Here is a 6,447-nt window from a genome sequence, read left to right on the forward strand (position 1 = left end):
TCATAGCCAGCATGTCCTAATTGATCTAGATTTTTAAATGCTTAAACAGAGTCTCTACTCCGAATTTCTTATCAACTCATTTCTAAATTTACAGGTTCCCACACACATAAAAATACTCAGTTTCACTGCTCTAACAGAACTACTACTACATTCAAACTATGATTACCAGAAGTATTGTCAGTGGTTCCTTTGATGATAAACAAGATGTATCTCGGCTGGCTGTTCAGGACTCTCAGACTCTCTCAACGCAGCGTTGGCTCTAGACAAGAAAAATCTCATTATAAATGTTATAATGGGGCAAACAGAAAAAACATGAAGCACATCATCACAAATAGATTTGGAAAACAAGTACACATTTAACTGTAAACAAGTATTAACTCTATTCAAAACCAAGCCTATATAGCAGGGGTATTCAACTAAAATTCAAAGAGGTCCAGTTAGAGAAAATTTCCTAAAGCAAAAGTCCGGAACATCATAATGTCTAACTTGTGTTATGAGAGTGATATATACTGAAGTAGTGTAGTAGTTGTATCAACGTCTATATCAGGGGGGTGTCAAACTCTTTTTAGTTCAGGGGCCACATACAGACCAATTTGATCTCAAGTGGGCCGGACCAGTAAAATTAAAGCATAATCTATCAATTATTCTGGCGATTAATTGAGTAATCAAATAAGAAATATTGCGTGGTCTGCATTTTTTTTCTATTACATTACTTTTGCTTTATTTAAGAACAATGGTAATATACAAAAGAGAAGATAAGACAGGTCTATTAAATGAACAACTATAAATTACTAAAGTAAAAATACTCAGTAAAGTAACTTTACTTTTACTGTAGATTTGCTTTTACTGTTTTTACTTTACTTTCTACTCTTTTTCCAAGTACAAAGGTAAAAGTAAAGGTAGTAATGTCTGCAGAAACCACAAACAGAAGATGCAACTAACTCTTTTAACTAAAACAGTCACCAGAATGTTTTGTTAACATGTTAAAATCACAACATTTTTCTTCTGGAGCAGGACGCTCCCAGACCCCCAGGGGACAGGGGACTGGTTTTCCAACATGCCACCTTTTTCTCCTCTTACGAGTTTGCAGGTCTGTATTTAGTCATCCAAAAATACCAATATGAATACCATTAAAGTTACAACAACAGCAATAAAAATGTTGAACAATAACAGGAAACAATAACATGCAAAATTTTTAAACTGTAATTCAGTAAAAACACTAGTACCACAATGTAAAAATACCTAAGTAAAGAATCTGAGTATTTTTTTCCATCACAGCAGGTCAGTGATCAGTGTTTCAGTGAATAGTGTTTTATTTATGGCAACCCGCCACATTAAAAACATCGACACCACGATATAATTTTCTATTTTTGGAGCTGCGCACCTTTCTCGGTCGTGTCTAGAAGCTCTAACCCTTTATTTGCACAATTCTCGCAAGATTTGTGTTCGTTATTTCTACTAAAATAATCAAACTCGCACAATCTTTCACAGGTCTAGGGTTCCCTTCTAGACACGACCCTTTCTGTCTCTCTGTCAAACTAATGACAGCAGACTGTCTGTAAACAGCATGATGTTACACTCTGCAGTGTTTCACACAAAGACTTTATTTGTGTGGACACCCAGGTTTGATTTGTCACCAATTTTGGCATTTTTATTTTTTAATCAGTCCGAGATGACGACGGTATCAGTGATTGATTAGATCAATGTGCCTTCCTCCCCTCCCTCACCTGTTCACTCTGCTGTGAGAAGATCTCAGAGTTTCTCACAGAGAAACACAGACTCTCCCGTTTTACGTATAGGCCTCCTTATACGTTGTTTAATTTTATAAGTGCATCTGGTTGGTGTCGATGTCATTAACCATCACGTTAGTTTTGACTGTTGTAATAAACTCCGTCATTAACAACAGTCTCCTCCACATGTGGCTTCTCTGCAGTTGGTCTGTGCGTTACCTGATCAGCTAAACCAGCGCCGGAAAGACAAGAATAGTTGCGCCAGTTAAAATAGAAGCGTCCCGTCAAAATTTAAAATCTATTAAGAATTTATTGGTTATAGGTCCAGGTCCATATAGGACGGCGTGTGGGTCAGGACTCGGACCGCGGTCCGCCTGTTAGGGACCCCTGCTATATAGGATACTTACAGATGGTCTGGGTCCATCTGAAGATTAGCAATGAATGTTGAGTAAAAAGCACATAGCTGCACTGCCTTTTCCTGTCCCTGAGAGGAGAGGAGAGGAGAGGAGAGGAGAGGAGAGGAGAGGAGAGGAGAGGAAACTTTAGCGCCATGTCTGGAAATCAGCAGTTTTCAGAGTGATGGTGTAACACTATAGTGTTCATGACTGACAGAAAAACACAGTCACATACCAGGTACAGGTCAGGTATATTTGTCGTAGCCTCTCAGTGTGGCTTAGCTGTGCAAAGCACACTCAAGTGTTGCTGTCGGTACCGCACTGCTTCGTTGACATGTGTCCTACTTCACGTTTGGTCAAGACATATAGCTGCACTACCTGTTCCTGTCCCTCGGTCCATGTGGCTCTGGTTATGTGACGAGAGGAGAGGACACTATAAGACTGATGATGTAGACGGCCAACACAAACAACCCACAGTTATTTGTTGTCTGGAAATCAACAGTTTTCAGAGTCATGCTGTAACACTACAGTGTTTATGACTGAAAGAAAAACACAGTCGCATACGAGGTACAGGTCAGGCAGTTGTCAGGTGTATTCATCGTAGCCTCTCAGTGTGGCTTAGCTGTGCAAAGCACGGTCAAATGTTGCTGGAGCCCTCCTTGATTTCTGTTTGTTGTTCATGAAGGACACAAGCACACAAACATAAAAAAAAGGATATGACAGTTGGCATATACCATAACAGTCTGTGGTTTTGCACATGTACATCACAGAAATCTCTGTTTAACACTTGAGTGTCAGAGCAAAACAGAAGGAGCAGTGACTGAACCTTTAAATGTTTTCACATTATAACTATTGCTCATACTAATGGTATGCACAATCTATGAACTGTAAAGTTGACTTACAGCATGTTTGACTCCAGCTCAAGATGACTGCTGATGTTGCTTGTTGCTTCATTGACGTGTGTCCAACTTCACATCTTGTCAGAGCCTTGTGAGAGGAAGAGAAAAATGTTACACCATTGATGCATATAAAAAAATCACAATACAGACAGTGTACATTACATGCTTATATACCACTAATACACAATAAAAAAGAGACACATATCATGCATGGGAGTAGGCTGTTCTTATTTACCTGGCACAGGTCGATTTATAGAGCAGATAGTAGTGGTATGTTCCTGTGAGTTTTGTCTCTCCATCTCTGGAATATGTTTGTTTCCTGTTAAGAACAAGTGCACAAACACAGATCAACACTCATTTACATGTTTACCTCTGCAAATGAAAATAATTAAAAAAAAAATTTCAAGATGTTGTAAGTTATGTATGTTAATTATTTCATGTTTATAGATCAGTGGAAGAGAGAGATGACATTAACCAATGATGTACATGGTCTGAATTTACTGTGTCCATAAGTATAACTATAAGTTATTGGCAGCATTCAAAGAATCAAAGAAAACAAACATAGTTACCCACCAGGTCCAGGTTGTGCTCCAGGTCAAATAATGGTGAAGCAGTGGCCTCTTGGTGTGCTGACTCCCACTCCCAGGTACATGGATGCTTTAGGTTAGCGGTGAGGACAGCAGTGGCGGGTTGCTGGACTCCATCTCCTCATGCACTGTGCTAAGACCAGGGGTGTATTCTAGGTTTAGTGAAAAATCTCAGTTAGTTAATCTTGACATAAGTAAAACTCTGGATTAACAGTGGGCCATTTACAATGGAAAAAAAATATTTTCTAGGTGGACCTTGTTCAGGTGGCTAAAATATGTTTTGTTACTGACCTTGTCCACAGTAGTACACTGCTAGCTTCCCTAATGGTGCTAGTTAATACTGTTAATACTATGACTATAGATAAGGTCCTCACATAACCCCACTTCAAATAAGCTAAATGATCCCTTTAAAAGCTATTAAAATTGTTTTAAAGGCACTTGGCTTTTTTGTTTACCAACAAATAGTATATCAACATGGTTTGTGAGAAAACTTCAACAAAGCATGACATTAGACTAACTTCTGCAACTTCAAGAAAGCAGACTGACATAAAAGAAACATTTACACTTTTTAAGTCTGCCTTTATTTACTTCAACTGCAGTGGGATGAATTTATTACAGTAAAACAATTAAATTTATTAAAGGGATGCTTCAGCATCATGTTCACTGTAAATGCTGTAGTGTAAGTGTCATTCAGTGTGCCTGATGTACAATTCACATAGGCATCACTAACTATAGCCAGAAAATTTTGCACAAAACTTTGAGTGTGCCTTATGCTCACTGCCAACTAGTATTTCCACCATAGTGCCAGCAGTAATAATAGCACTAAATGTATCATTGAAGTTGTGCATGTGTGCTGTTGTGCCGTACAAGGATTACCAACAAAGGTCCACACTTTCTTTGGTAACTTTGGGGCCTGTATGTAACCATAAAAGCCTGAGACCACATGTTGGCTCCCAAGAGAACAAAAGAACAGAGTCAACACCCTCTTTCTGGATGACTCAGCAGAGTCAAACCCCAGCAGAACCCCCGCTGACCAGCAGGGGTCCCCGGGGAATCCACAGCTCCCATTGGGTGAAATCCGCCATGGCCAATGATGTCACACAGGACTATAATAACGCGAAGCGCACCCTAAGGCAGCGCTTCCGACTGTGACCCCATAGTCAATGGAAGTGACCAGTAACTGCTCCTGAAGTTAGAAACTCGCCCCACGTGGCGACGCATTTGCAAGAGTTACTACTGTGCAATTAGACGCGTTAGGCCTACAGATTTCCCTCGCTGGTCGAGCTGATTTCCTCTCCTCTCCTCCACTCTGTGCGCCGAGGAACACAGAGCCGCCCGGTACGAGACCACGGATTGACCCTCTCGACCAGATGCCCGTGGATGCGAAGCCTGGCAGATAACAAAGACTGCCCGCTTCAAGAAGAAGGACAAGGACCCCTTCTTTCTGAGTGATTCCCCGCTACGAGCTGGAATCGACTCGCCTCGCCAGAGACTTGCCCCCTCGCCGAGGACCCGTTAGCCGCTGGGAGCCGCTAACCCCGTTACCTCTGCCGCAACCAGGACGCACGAGGAACGACGACACATCACTCTGCTTTCTGCAACAGTAAGAGGCTTTAGCTCTGGGCAGATATAAGCTAGTGTGTGTTTTCTTTATACCATTTGTAAGGGCTTGTTAATACAGACCGCCACATCCGGGTTTATGCTGCAATTTTAATGTCGTAAGATATTGCCTGTGTTGCTGTGTTTGTTATTCTCCTTCCGCTCAATTGTGTCTGCTCGTGATACATAGTCAGTGTTTCCTCTAGGATTTTTTTCAGCAGCGGGGGCAGGTTTCCGTTTCTCTTCTTAGAGAAAATATTTCAATAAACTCATCTGAAAAATGCAGTCAGTTGTTACATAATGGCGTGTAGATATTAATGTTAGCCTAATACTATCAATTAGTTTACTCACGTTAGCGACACTGAGTTGGCACCGGGCCAAATTAACTTAAACTACCGATAAGTTACGTAACGTTAGCTGGTCATCAACATATTGTGAACATCGGTTTAACTTGTAAAATCTATGTTGAGTTATCTCAAACTAATAACTTACGTCTACCTCTTCTCCGGCTGGTAATTCGCAGCTTTATTGTTTATTTGTAATTCATGAATTCGCTCCTCTGACTCTGCCCTGTCGCCTAGGTGCTTGACGTGCTTGACGACCGCGCCCCCCAAACAACGCTAGCAGCATGCAAATGAGCACGCGCAAGTATATTTCCATACTGAGCAAGATAGTTATCTGCAGTTTACCTTAGTGCTCGCAGGTCCCCAACAGGAGTCTGTTTTGAAGGTGGAGAGATGCGGCAGTGGTGTATTTGCGTCAACAATAAAAAAAAAGAAAAAAGAAAAAAAAAAAGAAATTTAAAGGAGTGGCGGCTAGGATTTAGGAGTGGCGGGCGGGATTGGTCAGTACTTCCGCTGTGTTGGCTCAATGTCCAGATTCACGCCGCTGACCAGCTGAGCCGAGCGCGTCTCTGCCTAACACAGACGGGTTACTGCACCTCAATACCGCCTGCGTGACGACACCCTTGAGTGCTTTCCTTTCTCTCCCTCTTCCCTACTAACCTACACTTGGAGCCGAGTAACTTGAATCTCCCTCGCTCCCGACGCCCCTCCTTTATTGTGAGTCACGTGCGTTCTTGGCGAGCCGCCATTACGGGCGTGGTCAGTGGCCCTCGCGTGACGCAGCCTGCAGTGTCACTGCCGCCATCTTGCCACGTCTTACCCCCACTCGGGCTCACCCCTCCCCTCCACACTCTCTCACACACCTCGTTCCCACACACACGCGCACACACACA

At 42.1% G+C, this 6,447-nt stretch overlaps 1 long non-coding RNA gene across 2 annotated transcripts; it reads right to left on the minus strand.

Annotated features, from left to right (window-relative positions):
• Positions 1–1,933: 1,933 nt before the first annotated feature.
• Positions 1,934–3,316, minus strand: LOC146304295 (uncharacterized). 2 transcript variants are annotated; one of them, XR_014769458.1, is made up of 5 exons: positions 3,260–3,316; positions 3,028–3,112; positions 2,690–2,791; positions 2,361–2,531; positions 1,934–2,214 (listed from the first exon to the last, which is right to left on the minus strand). It is a non-coding gene; the product is annotated as an uncharacterized LOC146304295 (long non-coding RNA). The 2 variants fall into 2 exon arrangements; XR_014769457.1 differs by lacking the exon at positions 1,934–2,214 and having other exon boundaries at positions 2,243–2,531.
• Between the last annotated feature and the right edge of the window lie 3,131 nt (positions 3,317–6,447).

The sequence above is a fragment of the Lutjanus erythropterus genome, unplaced genomic scaffold, assembly GCF_056507025.1.
Source record: "Lutjanus erythropterus isolate fLutEry1 unplaced genomic scaffold, fLutEry1.hap2 Scaffold_157, whole genome shotgun sequence".
Taxonomy (NCBI): domain Eukaryota; kingdom Metazoa; phylum Chordata; class Actinopteri; order Lutjaniformes; family Lutjanidae; genus Lutjanus; species Lutjanus erythropterus.